The sequence below is a fragment of the Copidosoma floridanum genome, unplaced genomic scaffold (assembly GCF_036245765.1).
Source record: "Copidosoma floridanum isolate Cflo_tuat_1 unplaced genomic scaffold, Cflo_Japanese_pri ptg000020l, whole genome shotgun sequence".
Taxonomy (NCBI): Eukaryota; Metazoa; Arthropoda; class Insecta; order Hymenoptera; family Encyrtidae; genus Copidosoma; species Copidosoma floridanum.
In genome coordinates, this window is record NW_028321897.1 from 2,071,488 (window position 1) to 2,096,936 (window position 25,449).

At 35.4% G+C, this 25,449-nt stretch overlaps 1 protein-coding gene across 3 annotated transcripts in view; it reads left to right on the top strand.

Annotated features, from left to right (window-relative positions):
* The window catches only part of FAR1 (fatty acyl-CoA reductase 1), a 55,174-nt gene that overhangs the window by 8,516 nt on the left and 21,209 nt on the right, over window positions 1–25,449 (top strand). The window contains exon 1 of one of the 3 annotated variants that reach the window (XM_014356626.2): window positions 4,024–4,304. The exons of 1 other annotated variant lie outside the window; for it this stretch is intronic. The gene's annotated coding sequence lies outside the window, so the exon portion shown is untranslated. Of the gene's footprint in view, window positions 1–4,023; window positions 4,305–5,720; window positions 5,741–25,449 lie in introns of those variants that run through there. One more of the 3 variants, XM_089593630.1, reaches the window with a different exon arrangement.

Here is a 25,449-nt window from a genome sequence, read left to right on the forward strand (position 1 = left end):
CGCGACTTCACAACGAATTCCGATGTCTGCCACTTTTAATTGAGAAATAATAAAAGATCCGAATTTTCCTCGATTACCGAAATTTACTCAATGAATGGGTGTTGGTCTGAAAGAAACGACGATTCTTTGAGATTTTACAATGTGAAGAAGTCGTTTTTACACGTTTATGGATCAGTACAATATTGTTCAAGCAAAATGATCATCATGCCAGGATAATCTACCAGTAGAATACCTTTGGGAGTGACAGTCGTTGAAATGATTGAAAAAAATTTTTTTTCGTGTAAATGTAGACAAGGTACAAGAAAGATTTGTTGTAGCTATGTTAAGGAGGCTCCCTCATGTTGAGGGTGCCAACTTATATTCTTAGGTTAATTAAAAAACTGAGGAATTTGGCAGGCATGCCAACATGTATAATATATACATAACATATGGATCATTTCACAAAAAATGCAATATTCCATAAAACCCAAGTTTAAAAACAACAGATCGAATTATTTTGAGTCAAAACTTTTTTTAAACGTGTAAACTAATTTTTCCTAAATGCATTTTCGAGATCGAGTTGAAAAAGTTTTTTGCGTGGCCATAAGGTTGAAAAAACAGGCCAAAATGTCGTTACCGTAACGCGAAGTATTTAAAACTTTCATTTTTTACGGCTTCTGGTGCCTAAACGTCTATTTTTTAATTTTTTTACAATGTACTATCCAAAAGTTCGAGGTGTTGAGCACCTTATCTCATAGTTTAGAACCGAATACAAAATTTGTTTTCAAGTTACGGACGTTTTGTTTGTGAAGCCTAATTTTGATGCTTTTGAATTGCGCACCACAAATGATTTAATTTGACCAAGTGATTAATTTTCAGACACTTGGGATTAATCGTTTTGTATTCCAGACTGCACAAGAACACTGTCAATTTTTTTCAGCCCCAAATTTTCATTTGGCTGTTTGTAGTATCGTCGCGAATACAGAGCGTTTTTCCCGGTAAAATAAGCGGTGATTACCGTAACGCCCCTAATCTCCAGGGGATTTGAAATCATCGATTAGATGGCTATAGTGTACGAAGGGGTATAGGGTGCAGATGTGACAAACGAAATTTCGTTGAATAATTCCATGTTGGGGCTTTACAATGGCAAAAAAAGTAATGTTACGGTAATGGTAGACTTGTAAAATTCTTGTAAGATTTAAAAAAAAGCATTTAAATAAACATAGATTTTTAATAAATGATCGTAGAGTTTGGACATTATGTAACTTGGAAAAAATAATTAAAAAATTCTAAACATTTAATTAAAAAAAATCTCAATTAGGGCGTAAAAATATCGCAGTTTTTGTGAAATGACCTATATACATTATACAAGTTAACGTGTAAACAATGTGACACTAATAATGTTCCTACTATGAGGAAACAATTTTGAACACGGATTTTCGTGAGGGTGACACTTTTTTTTCGATTTTTTTTTTTTGAAATTTATCGATGAATTTTGAAGATAAAAATGATCGATGAAAATACATCTTATTGATTTGCTTATAAGTTTTGTTCAATCGGTGGCTTTCTGCAAAAGTTACTACCGATTAAAGTGAGACCATAATTTTAAGCCCAAAATTTTATTTTATACTCTCTTCTTGAACTTGAAAAAAATTATAAGATTTAAAATTTCTCAATGCTTAAATCAAAGGATACATAATTAGCTGTAATTTAGACAAACAAACAGTCAATATTTTTTTCAGTATAAAATATTTTTATTGCGCTCTGAAAAATAATATCTTTTACACTTGAAAAAGCTTATGTCAAGCCCTTGAATTTAAGCTTCGAAAAATTTCTCTACTATTTTTTTTAATAAGTTACGTTAAGTACTCAAAGACTTATAAATTATATTTTGGACTAAAAATAAGCCCGGTTCCAAGGGTGTGTCCCAAAAAAATTTTTTTTTATGAAAATGGGGGACAAAAACGGGATATTTTTTGTGGACTTCCTCACGTATATGTTTGTTTGGCACTTCGTGGCAGACAGAAATTATAAGAGATTCAAACGATTTATAACCTCTTGTTACTTATAAATTCTGTCAGTGCTATATCTATTCGATGTATTTAGAGTCTGCACTTAAGTGGATTTATTTTCCAACATTTTAGCCTGAAAACACTTATTTTCATTTCTTTTTAAACCAGTTGGTAAAATCCAGTGAAACTCTCTGGGTGCTCTTCAATCAAAAAATCAGTGGTGAATGTTACATGGCATTATTAAGGTGCTAAAGGATAAAACCTTGAATAATTGCCGAAAATGAAAGGGAAAAGGTACTTTTCATCAAGACGAGAAGTCGTGTCACAAGTAGATGGCAAAACTGCGTAAATTGCACTTCCAATTGATTCCATATCAACGGTATTCTCCAAATTAGGTCCATTGCAACGATTACCTGGTCGTGATCATAAAAAAAAAACTTACCAAAAAGAAATATTGCTTCAACGAAAGATAAGTGATCGCAGAATCAATAGACTACAGACAATTACCATGAAATAAACAATTAACACTAATTATAAGTATTAATGTGTAGTTAAATGCCTAAAAATTGGTTTCCTCTTCATCGTACAAATTTTTCAAGTGGCGTGTTAAAATTTTTTACTTGACAACACAAAAACTTGATGTCATATACAACATGTTGTTGATCATTCTGACCCTGGACAAATTTCTGTAGTGTTGCGGCAGCAGGAATTCCACGATTAAAAAACGCTCTAAATGTTGGATGATAACTTGTCATTCGCTCGCAAAGTAATACCTATACCAGAAGTCGACGAGCAGAAAATAACGTCGGGAAAAAAATTACATGAGCTTTTTCTGAATAACCCAGAGTAAGCGAGAGAGGGGGGGGGGAGAAGCCCTTGCAATACGAGAAAGAAACAGAAGCAAGAGACCTTTCATCTGCAAGAGGGATCTGGATCTAGAGTTGAATTGTTAAAAGTGGAGTCTCTTTTTTGCACACGGTATTGTCACAAGAACCTTAGGTGAGCAGGTTGTGATGATCATGTTCGAAACAAGACCAAAGGGATCAGAAAATATACTGGAGGTACTTCCATTGGAATCTTATACCGATGCGCTCTCTTATTTCTTGTAAATCTTGGTTCTTATCAAAGTATAGCATGTACAACTACTCAGGATTAAATGGTGTAATGTCATCACAGGACGTGCTTGTCCAGTGAAAAAATAATAACAAATTATAGAATATATCGATCCAGTGAAATATGAAAAACTGAAATGGAAACTATGTTAAACGTTTATTGTGTACAAAATGCTATAATGACGTAACGCCAGAGATGAAAGTTTCCTATTTAAGTCTTTTTTTGTTAACCACTAATGTCGGTATCTTTGACGAAATGAAAATAAAATTATAGTTTTCAGTATTTATTCAGTATTAATCATTAGAAAAAAAATTTACTCCTAGTTGATTCGATGCAAATCACATGTAAGAACAGTATTAAACTAGATTTGTGTGTTTTTCAAGTACTTACCAAAAACCTCATCTCAGGGTACCCGGTACGCAATGTACGACCATTGGAATATCGAAAAAACAAAACCATTATTCTTTAGATTTCTGTTTAGGAACCAAGATATTTAGAGTGCAGTTGACAAAAAATGGAAATCAAGTTTCTGGGAAGAGGCAAAACAAACAGAAATCGTCAAAGAAAGTCAGGCTGAGATGAGAGGAAATCACCACCCATGTCACGCATTTTTCGCGGTACTTATCGTAATGTATTCCCTTTGCGCGCAAGGCTCGACCAATCACTTCTGTCTCTCCTCTCTTTCCCTTTGCACGAATTTGTTACTTACGGAGTAAACTCATAATGCGTAAACTTGCCGAGCATGACTTTTACTCCTCCCCCCCCCCCTTTTTCTTGGTATACAGTAAGCGAGCGTATAGCGGCAATGGCAAAGGTGGGGTATACATGGTGGGGCAGCGTTCGCCGGCCGGTCGCGGCACACCTTCCTATATACCACTATGAGGTCCCAAAGCTGCGGCAGTAACGAGTCAGCCGGTGACGGGCGCGTGTACACGGAGACATCACCTGCTGCGGTTATCGCTCGACAATCTCTTTGGTTTAGCTTCCCGATAACGGGTCGCCCTCGCAACCTCGGGAGATAGTGTTATCTCTTGACGAAGAATCGTGCGCGTCTCCGTTTTTTTTTATCCTCCGGGTAGAGTGGAAGTTGGAAAATTCGGAATTTTTCGTTACTATTGATTTTTTATCGTATGGTGATCTCTCGCTGACCAGTGGACAGGGAAAACGGTGCGGGGACGTCGACCGGCTGCGTCCAGATTGGTTAGTCGATTTTTTTCTTTTCTTCTTTTATCTGTTTTTTATCGAATGTTCAGGCGGTTTTTAGAACATTTTCGGATCAAAAAATTGTCTCTGACTGTGTGCGTTCCCCCGTGAAAATTTTAAGTTTGGCCAAACTTAAAATTTTTACGCGGGTTTCTCGAACCTCGGATATTTTAATAGTAAGTTTTTGAAGCACGACTTTATAGGGTAAAATCTTGATTTTAGTGTTCCCAGCCTTTATTTGGCGCTAGAAAAATATATAAGGCATTATTTTCAGGGGCTAATTGAATCAAATACAAACTATTGAAAAGACAGTGCCGTTTATGTCACGAAAATCGTACTTGCTGGGGTTTCTCTCAATGACCACCTCCAATTCTTCAGTCTATGTAGTGCACAACGAGAGACACAGAGGCATCGTTGACCTTACGAGCCGATTGGGTGACGTTACGCCACAGCACCGTGTTTTGCGAAATAATGAAAATAAATTTTAAAAAACATCAAAAACGACATCACGTTAACAATATACCCGTTGTAATTCATGCGTCGAGTTTTTTATTTTATTTTTTTTTACTCGACTCGTGTGCAATGTAAAAAATACATCGAGGATGAATTTTCGTGTACTACACGTGCTACGCGACACACCGTATGATCGACTGCGTTGATATACACCTACATACCTAATCGTAGGTGTTAAAAACCGAGTATACACACTTTTGTTGGAATCGCGTTATCACGGCCGTCGTATGCAAGAGAGAATAGGCCGAGTATCGCGCACTTTTTTCCTCGTAAGCGTTTAGTTCGTGCTATACAGAGCTGGAATTCAGTGAAATGACGCGAGAGAGGAGCGCATTCGCAGAATCTTCGTGTGTACACGTGTATTACGCGAACCTGGGCGATATGCGGTCGAGTTATCAAGGTACAAATAAATATAATGATCCCACGAGGCAAGCGCGGTGGTGATGCGAGCGGTGCCGGCGACCACGTGGATGTACGACTCTCTCTCTCTCTCTCTCTCTCTTACCAAGCAATACACACACAAGTCGGTTCGACGATGAGGTAATGAAGAGATTATTGTAATCAAAAAACACATTACTTCATTCTGAATCATGTTGATGTCGAGTTCTCAGTGATGTCGGAAATCGAGAAACAAAGTATCAATAAAATGAAGTTCAGAAGTATGATTAATCAGACTTTTGGGAATCAGCAGAATTTTTTTTCAATACGCACTTACTATCAAGTGATTTTTTACATTAACAAAACGGTGAAGAGATTTTTCTAACATATTTAAACGAGTCACGTAGAAGCTAAAAATAAATATATGTATACAAGAAATCTCGAGAAATTTCGTGAAATCCTGAGCATCTGTTTGGTTAATTTTACACTAATCTTCACACCTCATAAATGTGAGCCATCATCATGCTGGACATAAATTATAGGTAGGAGGTGAAGATATTGATCTAAACGTCAACATACACTGAGAGAAAAAAATAATAAAAATTATAGAGGAATACCAGAAAAAATTACCATTCCGCACAGCAAATTGAATGCAAGCTGACAAAAGAGGGGAAGTTGTTATTTTTAACAGTGAAAAATATTGTTACATCAGTTAAAATTATGGTTCGAAAAATAAAGATTATGGTTAGAACAGTAAATTACTATGCGTAAAAGAAAATTTTATTAACCAATATTTTTACGATTTACTATTCCAGTATGATAATTTTTTCTGTCCTAACCATAATTTTTACTTTTCGAGCTATAATTTTAATCGTTAAAACAATAATTTTTACTATTAAAATTTTTTCTTTTTTGCCAGCTTGTATCCGATTTACTGTGCAGAATGGTAATTTTTTCTGGAATTTCTTTATAATATTAATTCATTACTTTTCTTCTCTCAGCGTACAATGTATCAAACTACTGTATTTTCACGCGAGGTCGCTTACAATAAGTTTTCTACTAATTGTACGTGTGTATAAGGTATACATGTACACATCCATGCGAAATTTCGTTCCAAAATGAATAACGCTGCATTGAAAAAAGTTAGGATGCCTATAGTAACTTTTAACAAACTTGCATCATTTGAAGGTTCCAAGTAAAAGTTGGAACTTTTTCCGCACGAACAGTTGAACCTAATGGCTTTTAGCGCAATAGCGAGTTGAACACGGATTTGACGCCTTGGCGGAAAGTGATGTACGAGCCTCGTTACAGGCATTCGTTTTCGCGCCCGGTCTTTGAAGCGGAACTAGAATTATTCGTGAAATTTAAGCTGTGACTAAAAATTGATAAAAAAAAAATCGGTAACCCTACGCGTTTCATAATACACCCATCGATCATCGGAACTGTATACACGGAGCTGCACCTTCAAAAACCCATATGGGGAAAAGGGGGTTTAAATGATGTTTCGAAAAAATAGAGAAGGGAAATCACATATTATATGTTTGGGAGTCATCTCTCTATAACATGCGATACCTCTGTAACACGCCTTGCTCTCGGCTCTTTGCCACAGTGCGGGCTCGGCGCTTACTTGAAAACTTAAAACTGATAACTGAACTCTCTGTCGTGCAAGTATACGGGAGCAAACGACGCACACCGTTACATTACCCTTGATGCGTTCCCACCTGTGCATGACGTACCAATGCACCTCAGGCTTGCGGTTTCGCTGGTAGAGGCACGTCCCTCTACATCCTCGGCGGGAATCTTGTGATGGATCACCGAAACGAGGTGGATTTTTTTATTTTTTTTAAGGTAATCAACGTCGGTTGGTTGAAAGTTGGAAAATTTTGGTTTACCCAAGAATACATGTGCATCGATTGCTCGAAAAAGTGACGGAGGTCGACAGACGATAGATGTACCGACGCGCGCGATTTAATCTTCCGTAGAGTCCTTTAAACTTGACAGTTCACTAACTCACTTTACTTGTAGGTCTGTGGCTGCGTAGGTGTGACGTATAGGTAATAGGAGATTGAAAAGTTTAATTAACAAACATCATTGGAGTAGTGGTGGAAGGTTTTTTCTGCGATTAACAGAAACCAACCGACTTTATGGTACATAAATACTTCATTTGACTTTAATAGATAATTAAAACTAGTAACTATTTCAGTAAATAAAGAAAAGTTGCACCAACTATTTAACTATAGTTGAAACTAGCAAACTAGCTGTTTCAATTAACCAAAACGAAAGCGCAGCAGTAGCCAGACACGAGCAAATTTAATTTTTTTTTTTCTTTCGATATCTTAAAATAAAAGAATTTTCAAACAGTGCAGCACATATTTGCTGCTAAAAGATAAACTTTTCATCTCTAGTTACAGTACAATCCTGGACAAACATATATCCACCTCAAGATAGTACATTTTTGGCAAATGAATATTATTTTAAACATTTTTAACAAACATTTTGATGATTTATTTAAAATATCCAACACTTTTTCTAATAGACTAATGAGGATAACTAGAGTACTACATGACAGTGCAAAAGCTTTTTGAGTTGGATATAGTGTTTAATCACACCACTGTGTGGAATCATATTTCGTCGAATTTTACTGTTCACGATATGATTCTGTTGAATATTTTTGTTGTGTACCATGTGCTTGTGTGCATAATTGTGTTATTGTGTAGAGTTTTTTCATGTATATAGTTTGTTCTGATTCTGGGCGATTCCATTTGATTCAATCGATTTGTTTCATAATTCAACATCTTCGATGTGATACTAAAATCATTTCATCCCATGCACATTAACGATACTAAAATGATAATTTTGGACAAATTACTATTCATCAATCAAAAAATAAGTATTTGCTTCCACGTATATTTAAAAAGTGTAATTCGGAACATTCAAAATTTTAATCGAAAGTTGCAATCTTGTTTCACGTTGATCATGTCATCAAATTAAACCTAAATTTACTCGTATATGAGTCGTAAAAGAAAGTGACGAGAGAACACACGTGTGTTTATATTTATACGCGAAACTGTTGTTATCGTAAAGCCTTTTACCTTTGCTAATATCGTGCTGTTAACGTTAATTCGTACATCAGGAGCATTACCTTGTTTATTTAATCATTTATAAAACAGTGCAAATATCTCCCGAAGAAATACAATAAAAAATTATGGTACACTTCATATCCAACACTGGACCATTGAAATGTGGAAAAAGATTCACCGCGATAAAAATCCTACAGCACCCAGTTCAAAAGTACAATACCTCGACCAGACACGTACTTTTTAGAGCTAGGCTCGCTCGGCTTTTAATCCTCCGATATCAGTAGCGGCAAGACCTTTGCCCTGTTTAACCCAAAAACGCCGATACAACGGGCAGCCGAAGAAAGCGGCAACAGTAAAAACCAAAAAAAAAAAAAAAAATAAACAAAAATCAACAGCCGAGAAATGAGAAAAAAGCTCGGGCACTTTCAAGTTTCACCCCACCCATCACCGGCGGGTCCTGTGCTGTACTTCCAACACACACCGTCTCCTCCTCCTCCTCCTCCTCATTTGGACTCTGGCGCATAGATTAAAGTAAAATCGAGCGGTCCATCGGCGTACAGTACTTCCTAGCGCATCCGACCCCTCCACTTTTACTCTGCCCTTTTTTTTTTTTTTTTTTTTTTTTCCTCTTGTTTCTCTCATATTCTTGTTGCGGCAACACACACGACACATGTACACACCTCGCTGCAGCGCACAGTAGACTCGCTCTCGCCAAAGTAGGGCGTGACACCGTTTCTCCCCGCGGCCGTCGTCTCTTTCTCTCCTTCCCCGACGCGTGCTCTCTTCCTTCCTCCTCTTCTGCGCCTGTGTAAAATGCGCGATATTATATACAGGTATACATGTGCAATGCCGGGTCAGCGAGCGAATGAGAAAAAATCATCGTACCCGTCTCGAAACGCCGGTGCAACCTTTTTTTTAAAATTTTTTTCGTCTCTACAGGAAGATTTCGCTGATTGATGGGTTTTCCTCGGCGGCTCGAGAGCCAAGACTGACCATTTCGAGAAATGACTCGATCGGGAGGAGTATTTGCATTGCGGGAGAGTTGCGGTTGGCTTTTTTCGACGCCTCCTTGCGTATATCCTACGCGACAAAGTTTGGCGTGTGTGCGCAGGTGTTAATTGTATCGGCAAACCCTTTTTACCCTCCCGTGTTGACACGAGCGATGAAACAATATGGACCTCTAGGCTTTTAAATTCCAAGGACGCTTCGATCCATTGGCGCTGCGCGAGAGTTTGACAGATTACTTATTTCGTAAGGTTGTCGTAGCACTTGGTGAATAATAATAATTTTCACATTGACGTAGAAAGAATTGCGTATCCCAGATAATTAATTTTTTTCTCGAGTCTTTTAGTAAGGGGCTTGAGGTGAATGCATGTTTTCTTAATATTAGAAGTGTAGAGATGGATTGTAATCAATCAGTTGAGAGAATCATCTCAAAAAATCTAAATGATTAGATTTTGATATACTTGAAAACATTTTAAACTATATTTATGGCTGTCAAAAATAATCCACATATTCATACATTCTTATTTTTAAACTCGATTCTTTAACTGTGCAGTATTCGTATTCTGTCTATTTATGTTGAGATGATTTAAAAAAATCCTTGATCTTTCCGAACCGATTTCACTATCTCTAACACTTGTTGACTTATTAGGTATGTTCGAACATAAAAAAATATAATATAATCAAAGAAATCTCGACTTCATACACACGTAAAGTTGAATCTAACAGCTATGTGCTCGTATCAGCAACTATAGATAAATGTAAAACCGTATCTCGTATTTTCCTAAAATAGACTGTGTAACCCGATAACTTTGGAGCACATGGTTAATAGTTTTAAAGTTACACGAAGTAGAGTTTGGTATACTATTTATTAACGTCGATATTGTGACCGATGAAATTTGGCTGCTATATTAAAGTTGGTCCGCATACAACTGTAAATTTAAAAGAAGTAGTTGTACAATCAAGTGTATCTCAAAGCGAATATTAAAAAAAAAAAAATCCTTATCAATTTATTATATTCAAGTATCGTGATGATTAACATTTAAATAAAGACCATCACAGTCTGTTGACCTTAAATTTAATGACGGATGCAGGAGTACAATGTTTAACAGCTCCACGCGTTCGTATCATTCGAACATGTCACATACGTGACTGCATTGGCGTACATATGTGTACCGACTATCTCTATATAACTGCAAAAGGCCTTCGAACTCGATCTTCCGTGCATGTGCTCGTCATGATGGTAACAAGATAACACGAGCGCGGACAGATCCGCGCACCACTTGTAATTGGATTAGAGGCGGATAATATGCTGGATGCGCTCATCCACCGTTAAACCTATCTCTCACGCTCTCTGAAAAAAGAAACTGTTGTAGGGGTTTTTTTAAATTAATACAACAGAATTTTCAGATATAACTGAATAGACATGAGTTCTTTTGAATTCCAGCATGCAGTTAATTGATAACTATGAAAGTTACCCAAATCAGTCATTAATTTGAAAAATAGAAAAATACCTTATTTACGCATTTTTAGGTAAGGGAACATAACGTTTGATGAAAAATTACATTCAAGTGAGAATAAAAAAGAGTTCTGGGTAATTACTTAAAACAGTGTATTTTGATTGTGATCATAATAATTTTTTTGTTACTATTAAGAATAAGATTCCAAGATATGTTTATAATATTTTTATTTATTAATCAACGCCTTTACTTGTTTTTCAACAGAAACATAATGAACGTCAATATGATCCCATGATAAAAATAATTATTTACAGTCAGGTATTGATTCACCAATTTTGCTGCCTAATAATGGTCACATTGGTACGTCACTGATGTGGTGAATCTAAAATTCAACTTGAACAATAAAATTTTTTAGTTATGAGAAAATAATTTTTTTTTTTTTTTTAAATGTGATTTCCTATAAATTTTGAACAAATACCAGGGTGACACATAAAATTAAATTTTTTTTTTTTTGAATTCTAAGAAGTTTTTTTAAAATAAAATAGTGATACTAGGATCTAATTCTGATCATTTTATTTCGTCAGTTGTTAAAGCTTAGGTTAAAGGGCTTCAAGTTTATGTGTACTAAATTAAATAAATAGATAAACTAAGTATCCCTGGTTTTTGAATTTTTTAAAGTTATTTTACCTTTTTAGTCTTTGTCATTGGCATAATTTGAATTTTAAACGATTTTAAATGTAATAATTAAGTTTGGATCAGTCTAGTAATAATTTCAAATTTCCCACGATAAAAAGTTCATTTTTATTTTAAAAAGTTATTGAGACTGTGGTATATATATATATATAGCCGTTACTTTTGATGAAAACAGAATAGCTGATTGATAGAAATGATTTTGTTCAAACAGATATTATATTTGATTTTTTTAGCTTTGATATTGTTAATGTATTATACGCTTTTGTATTATCAATGGCTTTGTAAAGAGTTTATAGCTACGCAGAATGAAATAAATAACGGTTTTGATTCTTTTTTAAAATACGTTGAACTAACAATAACCCTAAAGTAATATTTGACAGGTGATTATCCAAAAACTCATTCTGAATTCATGAAAACTAATCAGTAAGACTACCTTAAAATTGCATAAGATTAATGAATGAATAAGCGAACGATGAAAATTAAGCATTTCTAGTAGTACATAAATCTTACTGACATTCCACATACATGTTCTTGTCCGAGTTAGGTGCTTAAAATCCAATATGTTTTTGTAACTTTATAATCATGTTAAGTTTTTTAAAGAGATTTTAATAGTTTTCAAATAATGCTATAATCAAACTAATGAATATTCAGTTGGTATGTCTTTGAAAAACGTATTGTCGTCTTTCATTTTAATTAAAACTGAAATTCATTAGTTCCAGCGGTAGTAATGTGTGCGTCTGTGCGCTAATAAAATGAAAATTGATTTAAAATAGAAAAGCATTGTATAAATATGCAAGTATCGTAAATAATTTTATCATCAATATCTCCTTCCAAATACACGTATCTGTATCAGTATAATATCACGTAGCTTGTGAGCAAGAAGGACACATTTCAAATTTGCCCATAACAAAGGTTCCATTTCGGATGTGCCCTAGGAAAGGTCTCTTTCAGCCGAGAGCTAAAAAGGGCCAATTTTGACCCAACGCTCATAATATAATTTCTATAGTACTGATTTGCACCTGATTAAGAAACAAAGGTTTTCTAAAACAGCTAGTTCAACGTTTATAAAAAAAAAAGAAATAATAACAATAATAATTATGTTAGCCACGTAACGGAACATATTGAATTTTAATTACTATTATTATTTGCAAACAAACATTATTATATCGAATTGATTTTCTAATGTATTACTTGATCAATTTAACACACGTACAAGATGTTACGTGTTTAGATACATGTTTTGTACATTCTTTAATTGTACTAATTTATTCACAGTAGTACAATTTTAGTCCAGAATTACAATATGAATTATTTCAACACATAGTACCAAATTAATTAACTTTAGTGTAAAAAACTTCTTTTTTTTTTCAAAGATTTTTTATTTCCCTCAAAAATTTGAAATGGCCTTCGTTTTCTTGTAATATCTCTTGTAACCCAAAAAAAGACTCTTTCTCTAACTCGTCGATATAATTTTTGTGATAAAAATTACGATCAACTTATCATTTACTCAAAGAGCTTTGAATTAGAAAGTAGCTAAGAGTAATTTCCATGTTTGATGAAATTTAATCTTGGAATTTTGACGAAATCCAGGTATACATGGATGGTCCTCACGTACGTGGTACATAGAACAAAGATGATATAAAAAAAAATTCAATCAACGAATTAGTGCATCTAAAAAATTTTTCAAAGCCTCAATTATCAATTATCAATACCAAAAAAAGATTATGATTGAAAATACGGGTTGGAAATGGGAATGTAAGACTCAATTACGAAAGATTCTTTTCTGGCGTCATTAGAAATCTATCTCCTAATAAAATAAACACATACGTATAAAAGAGCATTTAAAAATTTAAACTTGTGAAAAGAAGATTAAGTTTGTGAATAGTTCAGGGTGAACCTAGCGACCCCTCCCTTAGGAGTATCAAAGGCTTCCTACTGAAAATAATCCATTCTAATATGTGAGTTTTATCAGAGATACGTTGAAACGTTTATTTAAGAAAGCATTGCTTTTCAGTTCAAAAACTCTAGCTGTACAGTGAAGAGTGGGGGACAGCAAATGCGAAATACACGATGGGGTTTATGAATGATGACATAGTGTGTTCCGCTAATGGAGCGAAAACAATACAACGCTGCTTCTGATTTCCGAACTACGTGACGCATCTGTAGAAACTGTTACAATGTGCTTTACATCCAATGGTACCAATAAAAAACATTAAATCGATCATTACCTTGTATTTTTGTATACTTAAAATGGCTTTATTTTTTATTACCACCCGTTGTCGTACAAGTATTTGATTTGATTTCAATTAATTATTTGATGGAAACTTGTAATTAAATTTTATGTTTGCAAAACTTCCATACAAAATTGGCATTGTCATGCGAGAAAACCATTCAATTGTTTATGAGTTGTTTATGCTTTCAGGTATTAATTTTCGCGAATCAATATAAATAAAAATTAAATGTATAGTTTTCAGTAACTTTGATTTACTATGTTGGGACAATGTGCCAATGATTACCTTATGAGCTGTGCAAACTCATTTTTTCAACGTAATAATAACCACTTACAAAATGTGTTTTTATAATTTTTTATTGCGCTTTTAAAATTACAATCGTAACAAGCACGCATAAAAATCATTAAGCACTAAAGAAGGTTTACCTAAAAAAGTACTTCACGATATTTTTTTTTTTTTGTTTTTTTTTTTTACGAAAACATAAATCAAATAAAAATTCTTACTGTTTCAAGAAGCTTATACGCTTAAAAGTTTATACGGAAATAATTTCTTCATAAACAATCATTTAGAACTATATTTATTTCTTACTGTTTCATGTGGGGGACAGAACTTTTGAAGTGTACATTCATTTGATACTCTCGGATGGGCACTCACTAAAAATTAAAATAATGCATGACAGGAAAGAAAGGGGGGGGGAATTAAGGAAAAGTAAACTTTTCTTTTGGACCTCTGTCTCCTCTGACGTTAATGCGTTTATCGTCCGTATGTGAATGGGTATACACACACATCGTCCATTCTGCCCATTGGATATGCGAAAAGGTAACGCAAGACGCCACTGGGAATCACAATTGACTCGATATAGGTTGTGCGAATGCGAGCGTTTCCATTTCTCCCTCTTGGCCTTTTCGATTCGCGAGCCACTTTCTTATTTTCTTTCTCTCTTAGTTCGGACAGTGAGCACTTGCTGCTATACTCGAGTACAGTATCTGTAAAGTAACATTTGACAGTAGATCTTGTGAAGCTAGTGCTCGGTTGATATTTAATTAGCTAAGGGATGAACAGTCACTAGATTTATTTTAAATCAAGTTCTCGAGTAACTTTAACGCAAAAGGTAAACAAATTTATATTTTTACGTGATTAACGTTAAAGAGCATACTAAATCTTCTCCGGGATATTGTAAGGATATGCTAAAGGAAAAATTTCTTTTTACGTGCAATGGTATTCATTTGATTTTTTAAAAATTAGTATTACATCTATATATGATTTTTATGTCAAGATTCTGAAAACTGTCCAAAGCATGCAATCGTTTACTAAATTTTTTTAAATTATTTCTAATCCGTATTATCTTCTTTTTTCTCACAAATTAAAAAATTATAAGAATCAAATGCATCGTACACTTGCCTCTTATGCTGTTGAATTGCTTGTTTGTAAAGAAAAATTATTTGAACAAAATTTTCTATAAAAACAAATACCAGAGTCGTGTCAAGCGATCTTGAAAATCATGTAAAGCGTGTAAAACCTAATCTCTTATGTGCTGTATGCATTCATAGATTGTATCTTATTCAGAGAAATGGATCCTGCATATGATATTACAAGAAATTATTAAAAAATAAAAAATCTTTCGTCAAACATATATTACTTGTAGCAAATTTTCGACTCTTCTTTCTCGATTATTTTTCCACTATGTACCATAGATGACTACAAATTAACGAATACGTGTTTTAGAAGATATTACACCTGCTTAGCTCCTAAAGGGCATTCCCGTCATAGGGTAGGTCTGGCATAATTATTCAATAATTATAGATCATTGTCAATATTCCTTTGCTCCTACGCTTCATGACTTAGGCATAATAATGTCTATAAAGAATAAATCACTCGATGATGCCAAGAGCTCGATATTCATAAATCTTTCTCTCTTTTCACTTTATTCGAGGGAAGGAGCAGCGTCCTAAAAATATCAGAGTTCATCGTGCACACGACTATACATCTATAGATAAAAGTATACATAATGTACACAGGTATATGCTCACCATTATTGTCGAGAAATCGATTTCCAGCCCGCGGCGTCTTTTGCTGGCTTTTGTACAGCTGAAAGTAAACAGAAGAAGATCGTCATGCCAATGACGTTTTGAGCCACTGTTTAAATAGCTGTGCTCACTTTGAGATTGCCTACGATTCATACTTGTATTTATTGGAAATTTTACTTTTTTCGTCGTGATGTTTTACTTGAGGTGTCACTTTTCGAGAAGAAATTACATGGATTTATGATTTTTTTTTTTTTATAACTATTTCCTCAAGTAGAAGCATAATCGTACATCACACGTTTTGTGCTTCTTAACCTCAATTAATTTCTACAATTCCCTTGATCACTTTTCCTCACCTTACAATATAGATAAATCGTATTACCATTTGTCAAAAACAATTGTTAATCCATTTCCGCAATATTCTAATATTTATTGATACCTAATTGAAACGATTTAAAATTACCCACTTTTAACAAACTACATGATAAGACTAAACTAATCAAATATCTAAATCCTATACTCAATCAATTTTTTGGGCCTTCTAAAATTAACTCACTGAAAAATTATACTGAAAATCCAGTAAACTTGGAAAAGTCCAATTAATATTCACGAAATTGCAGCAAAATTCCTTTGGTTTCAATATATATGGTATAAAATTGGTTTTTTCATACGTCCCTCACCACTGAAATAGCTCCTCGTTATGATATGGTGTTACGCATTACTTGCTATCTGAGAGTAACGGAAACGCGACATGGTTTCGAGATTAAACGCATAAGTTAAGGTGGCTTGGGCGATTTTCATCAGCTTGATCAAAACCTCAGAAATTGTGGAATTATGTAAATAAAGTATGCCAAATTCATTTGCGATAAAAAAATACTGGGATCGACGACTTAATTTTTTTGCAAATCGCTGCTGAAAATTCACCAATTTAAGTCTTATGGGAATTGTCACTAAAACGGCTATAACTCTAGAAGTACTTGATCACCCTCAAAAATGTTAAATAGTTCTCGTGTATTTTTTTTTACAAAGAATCTACTGAATTCTTAAAAATATAGGGTCAACGACTTAACTTGAGAGAAAATCAGAAGAAAAGTATGAAATATTAATCTGGCTTGCCTTACATCTCCCAATTTTCACAATTATTATTTCACGGTACTTTTCTGTCAATTTCTTGATCTCGTACTTTGGTTTTATCGAAATAACTATATTTATTGAAAAGTTTACCGTGGAAAAGCGTTGATGTTTTAGGGGCCTTTGTGGCACCCTACCCTTGGTACGGTACCAACCGCCCAAGCCACCCTAAGTACTGAGCAGTCCCAAAGAAAGCTATGAAAAAATAATAACGCTTGTATAATTTTATTGTAATGTACGCCCATAGTTGCGCGCAAAAAATCCTCGTTACAAAAACCAATCGAGAGGAAAACATCACGATCCATCGTAAACTCGTCATGAATCGCGTTAATACTCGGTACGTCCTCGGCAAGGACCAGCAACCTCGAACGGACACCATCACGTAAACTTAAATTTCAACTCTTACGGATTACAATTCCGATACGACCAACCAGACGACCTCCCTTCGAAGTTTTAAAGCCTCGCGGTCCCGCCAGCACGCACGTGCACGCGATTGATGATATTCAGTTTTGACTTTTGCTGAATAATCCCGTGGAGCGCACGTACAAACTCGGCCTTCATATTAATGTTCCACCCCCTCCGTCATCGTGTGACACTTTTTTCCTTCAAATATTTACGAGATCGTCGTTAATAACGGGTTGTATCCACAAAAGACTCGTTTGGAGGACAACGCCGAGTCGTGCAATTACACGTGGGGCTTCGGAGAGTCGTCCTCTTGTTCCGTGGTGTACCGCACGACGGCAACTTTGTGTGCCCCTACTGATCTACATAATACACAGTATACATACATATGTTCGAGTTGAGAAAAGAGAGAGTTACGCGTGGCCCCGACAGCTTGACACTGAACCTGATGCTATACTATAATATACCGATGTTGCGTTGGTGTGTGTTTGCTATACACTTACTAGCGATTGGTTTTTTCTTTTTCCCATTTTTATGCGTTTTATTGCGAAGGAAAGAATATATTATTATCGTCAATACAGACACCAAGTGCAGTCACCAGGGATGTGCACGGTAATAAAGTACAAATGTTCTTGCGACAACGGCTGGGGAGCAAACAAGAACGGGCTGGAAATTTGGGATAAGAATTAGGGGGAAGGTGCAAGCGGCAAGTAAAACAAATCACGAGAGACCAAAATATTCATTAAACTTCTGGCACTCAATGTTGCCAACAACGAAACTGTTTATTTTCCTGTCTCTGTATCTTCCTCTTCAGCAAAGTAATTCCGCCACGTAAGAGGCTAACGGTGAGTAGATTAACATTCCGACGGGGTTGCGTGAAAGTGTACCTACACTTGTATACTTACACACAAGGCATCGCGCGGTGTCCTTTTTTTGCGAATCGAATGTATGCCAGTCGGATCGTCGTGGCGGTGATTCATGGGTGCCGGTACCGATTTTCGTCGGTTACCGGTTTATACGGCGTTGAAATGACTTGCCCACTCGAGGCTTTGGAAAGCCAACCGATCGATGATTGGCACTTATTGGGTTGACCTTGGAAATAATCCTTTGTAGATCACAAAGCAAAGTGTTGGGTGAACAAAAAAAACTTAATCACGTACTTTTGTAACTGTAGCAATGGGAAGAGGTAGTAGATATCATAATATCGTGTTTTTATGGAATAGGTATGATCCGAATGTACACTCTAATATTCGATTATTGCAAATGTAAACATCAGTGCTTGGTCGTTTATTTTTTGCGTCGATTGACAAAAACACACGAATCGATTTCTCCTCCTGGTATAGCGAGCAAACGAAAGTGTAATAATATACTGGTTGAAGCATATTTAAATAACGATGTTTCTTTTTTTATCTCTTCACTTTTTTTATACTTACATGAGTGAGCATCTCACATGTTAGAGGAGACCGACGCAAAGTCCGGAGATTGAAAAAAAAAAATCAGTGTTATTGCAATCAAGTTATAGGTACAGTAGCATAGTCAATCTCAAGTTCGTGTGAGTATCAAAATCTCTGTAGAAATATACTGACATTTGGAACAGTAATTTGGCAACCTATTCTGCTCAAACTAAAAAATCAATGTTCTATAAGTGGTGTTTGTCTTCGGCTTGTAACTCTTCACAAAAATTGTGATATCGAATTTGGAAACCATATAATGGAGCTTTCATAGTTGATATCCCTATGTTATTCATTTTGCATAACTTTCGATCTCATTCGTACTTCCAACTCCAACAAGGGGTAGTTGGTTGTACTAATATTATTGAGCATTGAGTTGGTATACCTGTAAGACAATTCGTAATTTCGGCTACTTGGTTTTTTGGAGATGGAAACTTGTACTCGTAGCTGCAACGCATGGCACTCGGAGAGGAATGAAGCGACGACGGGAAGAAAGAGAAAGAGGCGGGAGGATCGACGAAGGAGTTAACGGCCTCTAGCGCGACACACTTCGGGGTTATTAACATACTTACATTCGCATCCGGTGTGCCGGGCAGGCGCGCAGCAGCCGGCCTTCGACTGTACACACACGTGTATGTACACGTATACTTAAATTATTGCCCTCTCGTGCGGTGCGGCAGGTTTCGCGCAAGTGAGGGTATACTTACCTTATTTTCACCTTCCTCGCGCCACCGCGGTTTTCCAAATGCGGCAGCAGTCTATTTTCAAATTTAATTCCTCAAAGCTCTTCCTCGTTACCTAAAATCAAGCTCTGCGCCATGCAAAGCTCAAAGTTTCAAAACCAACGTACCAATGAGTTACTTAGGCGAAAATAAAATTCAAACTATTGTGATTAAACCGTTTGCATTTCGACGGGGGAAAACACGTTTACCTTGTATGTAATGTAATACGTGCACTGGCCGCGGAACGTTCATTTTGTTTGCAGATTTTTCGAGAAACTGCGGGAAAAGTGGAAAAAGAGAGGGAAAGTGGGTTGAGTAAGTGAGAAAGTCGAGGGAACTTTGGATTTTGAGGGTTTTCGAGGCGCTTCTTTCTTTTTCTCCAAAAACGTGCTTTTAACGTTTTAAATGCATTTACATTCACGTACATCCTCGTAGGTACTATACCAACAGTACCAACTTGTTGGCGTGACTCATTTTAAACTTAGCGAAAAACTTGTAGAAAGTTCGTTTGTGACAGTTTAAAAATTTTCGTAATATGCATTATTCATTATTTTTTTACTCAAAATGGTTTCAACATTCCATTTAAATCGTACTTCAAACGCGAACAAAAGTTTCGTCAACGTACACCGATTGCGCACTTATCCAATTTCCTTCTCCATGTGAAAAAATTTAAGTTGAACTAAAATTCTTGGGGCTGAAAATCCAGGAATACGTAAGAAAAAAAATTTTGTACGTATGAGAATCCGTGCAAGGTACAAAGTCATTACTGGGAGATACCGCTGCTGCAGAGCATACTATCGATATTCGAATATCAGAGATATTGCGGGGAGTTTGTACGTTTTCTGCTGACAATATTGGCCGTTGAGTAGAGAGTTTTTTTTTTCGATTGGGGGTCTGTTGCTGGTGTGGCTGCGGTGGTTTTATTGTTGAACCGGAGAAGCTCATTACTGTGTTTGGCTTTCAGATGTTCTTGTATACAGTTAGACCCTAAAAAAAGCCTCTTATCTTCCAATTATTTGGCACAGAGGTTTATCAAAATCTTATTGTTTGCTCATTTTTTATGATTTCCATTCTTCTTTCCAATTATATGTGTTCCTCATTATTTTTTTAGAATTATAATGCGTTCGATCATTACTCTATAGAGTGTCCAAAACAATTTATGTTAAATAGATTTTTTTTGCTCATAAAAAATTAATAGCACGTTTGGATTTACAGTATTTAATTGACAATGAAGAGTACTAAATTAAATAAATGACAATGATTTCCAGATAAGGGGTGGAAGGAAGTGCCACATCTTACAAAACTTACTTGTAAAAAAAAAAATGATCTTCATTGCTCAAGTCAACTTTCACTTTTGAACGATTTCAACTCGGAAGTTCAATTGTTTGTACATACCGTAAAGCATATGTTTGTAAAGTTTAAATTTTTAACGTGATCGAAAAATGTTTTTTATATTATATTTAACTGCAGTACATCTCAGTAATATTAAATTATGTCCACAACGGAAATACTTTATAACAACGTTTTCGTGACAAGTGAAGGTATTTTAAACATCGAGGGCTTCAGGCAATATCCAATTCATTGGGGACGATTGGTCAGGTTTATTCAAGGTGGGTTTTTTATTTTTTATTTCACGTCATGAAAAAATTTTTAAATCAAAAGCATTTGTGCTTGTATAAAATAATATTTTTAACATCGTACATGAATATCAAACATGTAAAATTTTCTCGTCACGTTCAGTAAGAAGGTGTTTTCCATACACACTCGCACATACTTTCGTGGATTAATGTTCAAACTGCAGTACTACGTGGAACAATGAAAGTACGAAATGACAAACAAATCCTATAAAATATTCACCTTCGGCTCAGAATGTTTTTTTTTTTCCAGCAGAACATACTGAAACACTTTTCTCGTGAGGAGGAAAATAGATTTTTGCTCCACAGATTGTGCTACAACGTAAACCCTGTAATCAAGGAATATGAAAAAGTCATTATTTCCTACGCGGGAGGAAAACGGAATTCCAGCCCGTACATGGTACGATGCACTCTCGACTTTTCCACGGGCGTTGTATCAAGTGCGTGCGAGAGTTCTATTTTCCTATTACTGCTGGCAATAATAGTGACGAACCACATAATCACTACGCGTACGTTGTATATGATTTTGAAATTAAATTTTCACTTTATTTGGTGTGTAGTGTATACTATTTTTTCACTTTAAAAAATATAGTTCACTATATCTTTGAAAAGAATTAAAAGATATTTTTTCTTAAACACGATGGTGCCAAAAAGTTTATTTATTTGAAAATAATAATTTGTGACTTCATAAAAAAAAAAATTCCACTCTCTGTAAGAGCCAATTTTTTACTTTACATAAAAAAGTTACGTGATTTACTTTATGCTGGGGCATACTTTTTCATTTTTACTTTAAAAATCACCGTAAGATACTACGGCTAAGTATTTATATTAAATTTCGTGTTGGCTAGAATAGGGTATGAATTATGTGTTGGCATACCTTGACCTTTTTTAATGGAAAAACTGCGTGCTCACGTACATTAGGCTAGATTACGAAAAAAAATTTATTTAATCACGCTAATCCTTGAGAAGATTTTCGATGTCTTGATATGGAAACGAGCATTTTTTTGGAAATGTCCATAAGTAATACAAGTAGTTTACTATTGCACAATTCACACACAACAGAGTGATTCAAAGCTTAAAATGGAAACTTGTCAAAAATAAAAGCATGCACAAGAAATCCGTTCTTAATTCTCTGGCGAACGAAACTGTTGTTCCTTGGCTTCCATAACTAAATTTAAAATCAGGCCTTCTTTTAAATTGATTGTTTTTTGAAAACTAGTGATGTACCTACTAGGTACTTCTAAATAACACACATGAAAAAATTTAAAGTAAATAAAATTTGCAGGAAGACCATATTATGTACATAGGTTACTTTAAATTCCTTAAACCAGCTACTAAAAGTTCTAATAAAAATAAAAAATTCACGTTTGGCTTAAGTGAAATAGACTTTTTAGGCAATAAAGTTAAAAAAGTCGCGAGTTAAAATAAACCCCTCGATATCATTCGCATTTGAAGCGTCACCCATCACCCATGCTAATGTATCACCCAATGTAAATACAATATTCAAAGCGCAACCGACATCAAACCGGAAAAGGTTGAAATTTTCAACTAATCTCGAATCACGTGCTCGTCGGGAGGAAAGTCAAGACATCAAGGTTGACAAGAACAAAAAGCGCCACTGGAAAACCCCTCTCGCTAACTCTGTCGTGATCACTGCCACGCTATCGTCACATTTGTACAATGAATTACCACCTATACACATAGCTGACGATTATCGCTCCCAAATCCATTCGGATCGTTGCAACTCCATCGCGCATCTTATCATCGGCATCAGCGAAAAGCACGTTATTAATCATACATGATCGATTTGATAACAGAATCACGCGCGATGTACCGTCACCGCACAGTACGGTATAGTAACTCCAAGATTGGCGCGTTGCGTGTACCGGTCTTATATATATATGCCGCAAGCGTCGGCCAAGCGCTTCCTTATTAATTAATTTCAATTCCAGACCACGCGCGCTTTGCACGCAGATGTCAGTGACCCAGATATCACTCTCTCTCTCTCTTGCCTAATTCTTTCGTTTTGCGAGGCTTGAGGAATACGAGGAAACACAATTTTATTCCTATTTTGGAAATGAAATTGAATTTTAATGGTTTGGTGCGATGTGGATTAAAAAAATATATATATATCTCAATAATATTTGCATGACTAATCGTTTTTATTAGACATGACTGGCTCGAGAATTTCGAGCGACGCGCTAACGATCATTTGTCAAGAATTCGAATGACGATCCAACTCTGCGCGCCCGATAGTGTGTACAGGTATAAAAAAAAAATAAAAAAATGAATGTGTATACCCCATATACGTTTAGTCTCACGGATAACTCTCCTATGGACAATTCAAGTAAATGTAGGTACTTTGTTTGCTTACCCTATTTAAACAATACCAGCTTGTATACACAATAAAACTAATGAATGTCACGTGCAGCAGCTCGCAATTAGTGCAGCAGCCAACTTTCTTTCACTCATAATAAGTTTGGACCAACAGCCTCTTGGATCGCTCCTCTATATATACCTCGAGAGTGTATCTTTCCCACTTCTTCCAAAGGGACATAAATGTAACTTCCACGCCCTTTTTTTGTCAATTACATATACATACAAACGAAAGAAGCGAGGGTTCACGTTCATGGCCTCTATACCAGTATACCCTACTCGAGGTGTTATATATACCTATATGTACATACCATTTCCTCTATATATACATATATACCGTTGCAGCGTGTAATGGTACACCGCGTCTGATGCTCTGCGTTCTCAGTCCTGTTAACAGCAGCTGCTTGTGCAGCGGCTGTTTTCCTTGGCTCAAACGCTCACGAAATCGTGTTTTAATTGGTTTTTGAGACGTGTAAAGTACTGTTTTCTTTTTCTAGTATTGACTGTGCATTGACTTTTTTTTTTTTTTTTTTTTTTTTTTTTTTTTTGTGACCTTACAGTAATCATGGGTCTGTTTCAAAAATTGTGTTTAATACTCGATGTCTCTTTGAAGGACGAGGAATCTCTCTAGTGGTAGGTTTAACGCTGTTTTAAGGTTAAGAACACTGCAATCTTTAAATTTTTTTTTTTTTTTTCGGATTTTTACACCCTCGTCAATTCATACCAGTTTTCGGGGGGCAAAAAACCGGAGGTGCTCAAAGTCCCTCCGAGGCCTCTAGGAGTACGTGTAGCTCTTCGTTGAAACGTGTACAGATCAATATACAGTGTGGTAATGCGAGAGTGGTCGTGGAGCACCTCCGAGCTCCTGACAGTCTCACCCCGAGCAAAACTACAATGTTGGTGTGCACTTGACGAATAAGAATCTATAATACCATTATTGTGCCATTTCATTGTGAAATTGGCACGCTTGTGTTTGAATACAAGTGCTGTTAATCATCAAATCAGTAAGTATGTTTGGAACATCATCCCAGTGGTTGCGTGAAAAAATTTTCACAAACAAACCAGTATCCAAAGGGTTACGCGCTAAAGTTACGGAACGCGAGATGATTGCAAATTAACCCGTTGCGAGATTCTCAACGTAATCTCATCTTTGTGGTCCAACTTGATCAGAAAAAACGTAAAAACTAAATTTTTCCAACCAACCATACCCGATATTCCAACGGCACCGCTGAAGTAGCGACATTATTCATCTCGTAAAAGTAAAGCCCTCTTACTGTGAAATAAGAAGTGAGTTTGGAAAATTTTTTATTCCATCCGATGAAGTTGACCGTAGGCCATAGATGAAAAGCCAAGATAGAGGGAAAGAAGATGGTGCAGGTTCTTAAAAATCATGAAATGTAGGGAAAAGTGACAAAAACGACAGCACTTGTAAAAATAAATAAGTATGAAACTTACACTTATAGTTACTCATTTTCTGGCGATAAATTATTTTGCTTCTGTTTGCTACGTATTTTAAAAAAATAATAAATTGATGTGAAAAATATTGTTGCATGACGAAGCACTTCAAATTGTAATTCGTTTGAAATTAAATACGTGTGTAAGACATTGAAAAAATCACCTGAACCTACCTATAGTTCCTACACTACGTTAACTCTTATGGTTACAAAATTTCTACACAGCACATAACAGTGCATTTTATTATAAAATCTTTGGATTATTATTGAAAACTAGACATTTTTGTTTTTTTTTAGCTGATTGAGCTTAATATTGGATTGGTTGTTAACTTTGAAATTAAATCAGCCTATAGACCTTTTACTTTATTACTACTCTGTTGTTATTCTAACTATAACAGCCCTTAGAACAACAACTCTAAACATAATCTTACAATATTATAATTAAGATGTATTTATGTCATTGAATAATTATTTATAAATTGTAGGTATTACCGATAGTTTCTACTTTACACAATAAATGGTATGTCAAGTCTACACATGTATGTGATGACAATGGCAATGTGATTGTTTTTGTTATGACTATAAAAATTG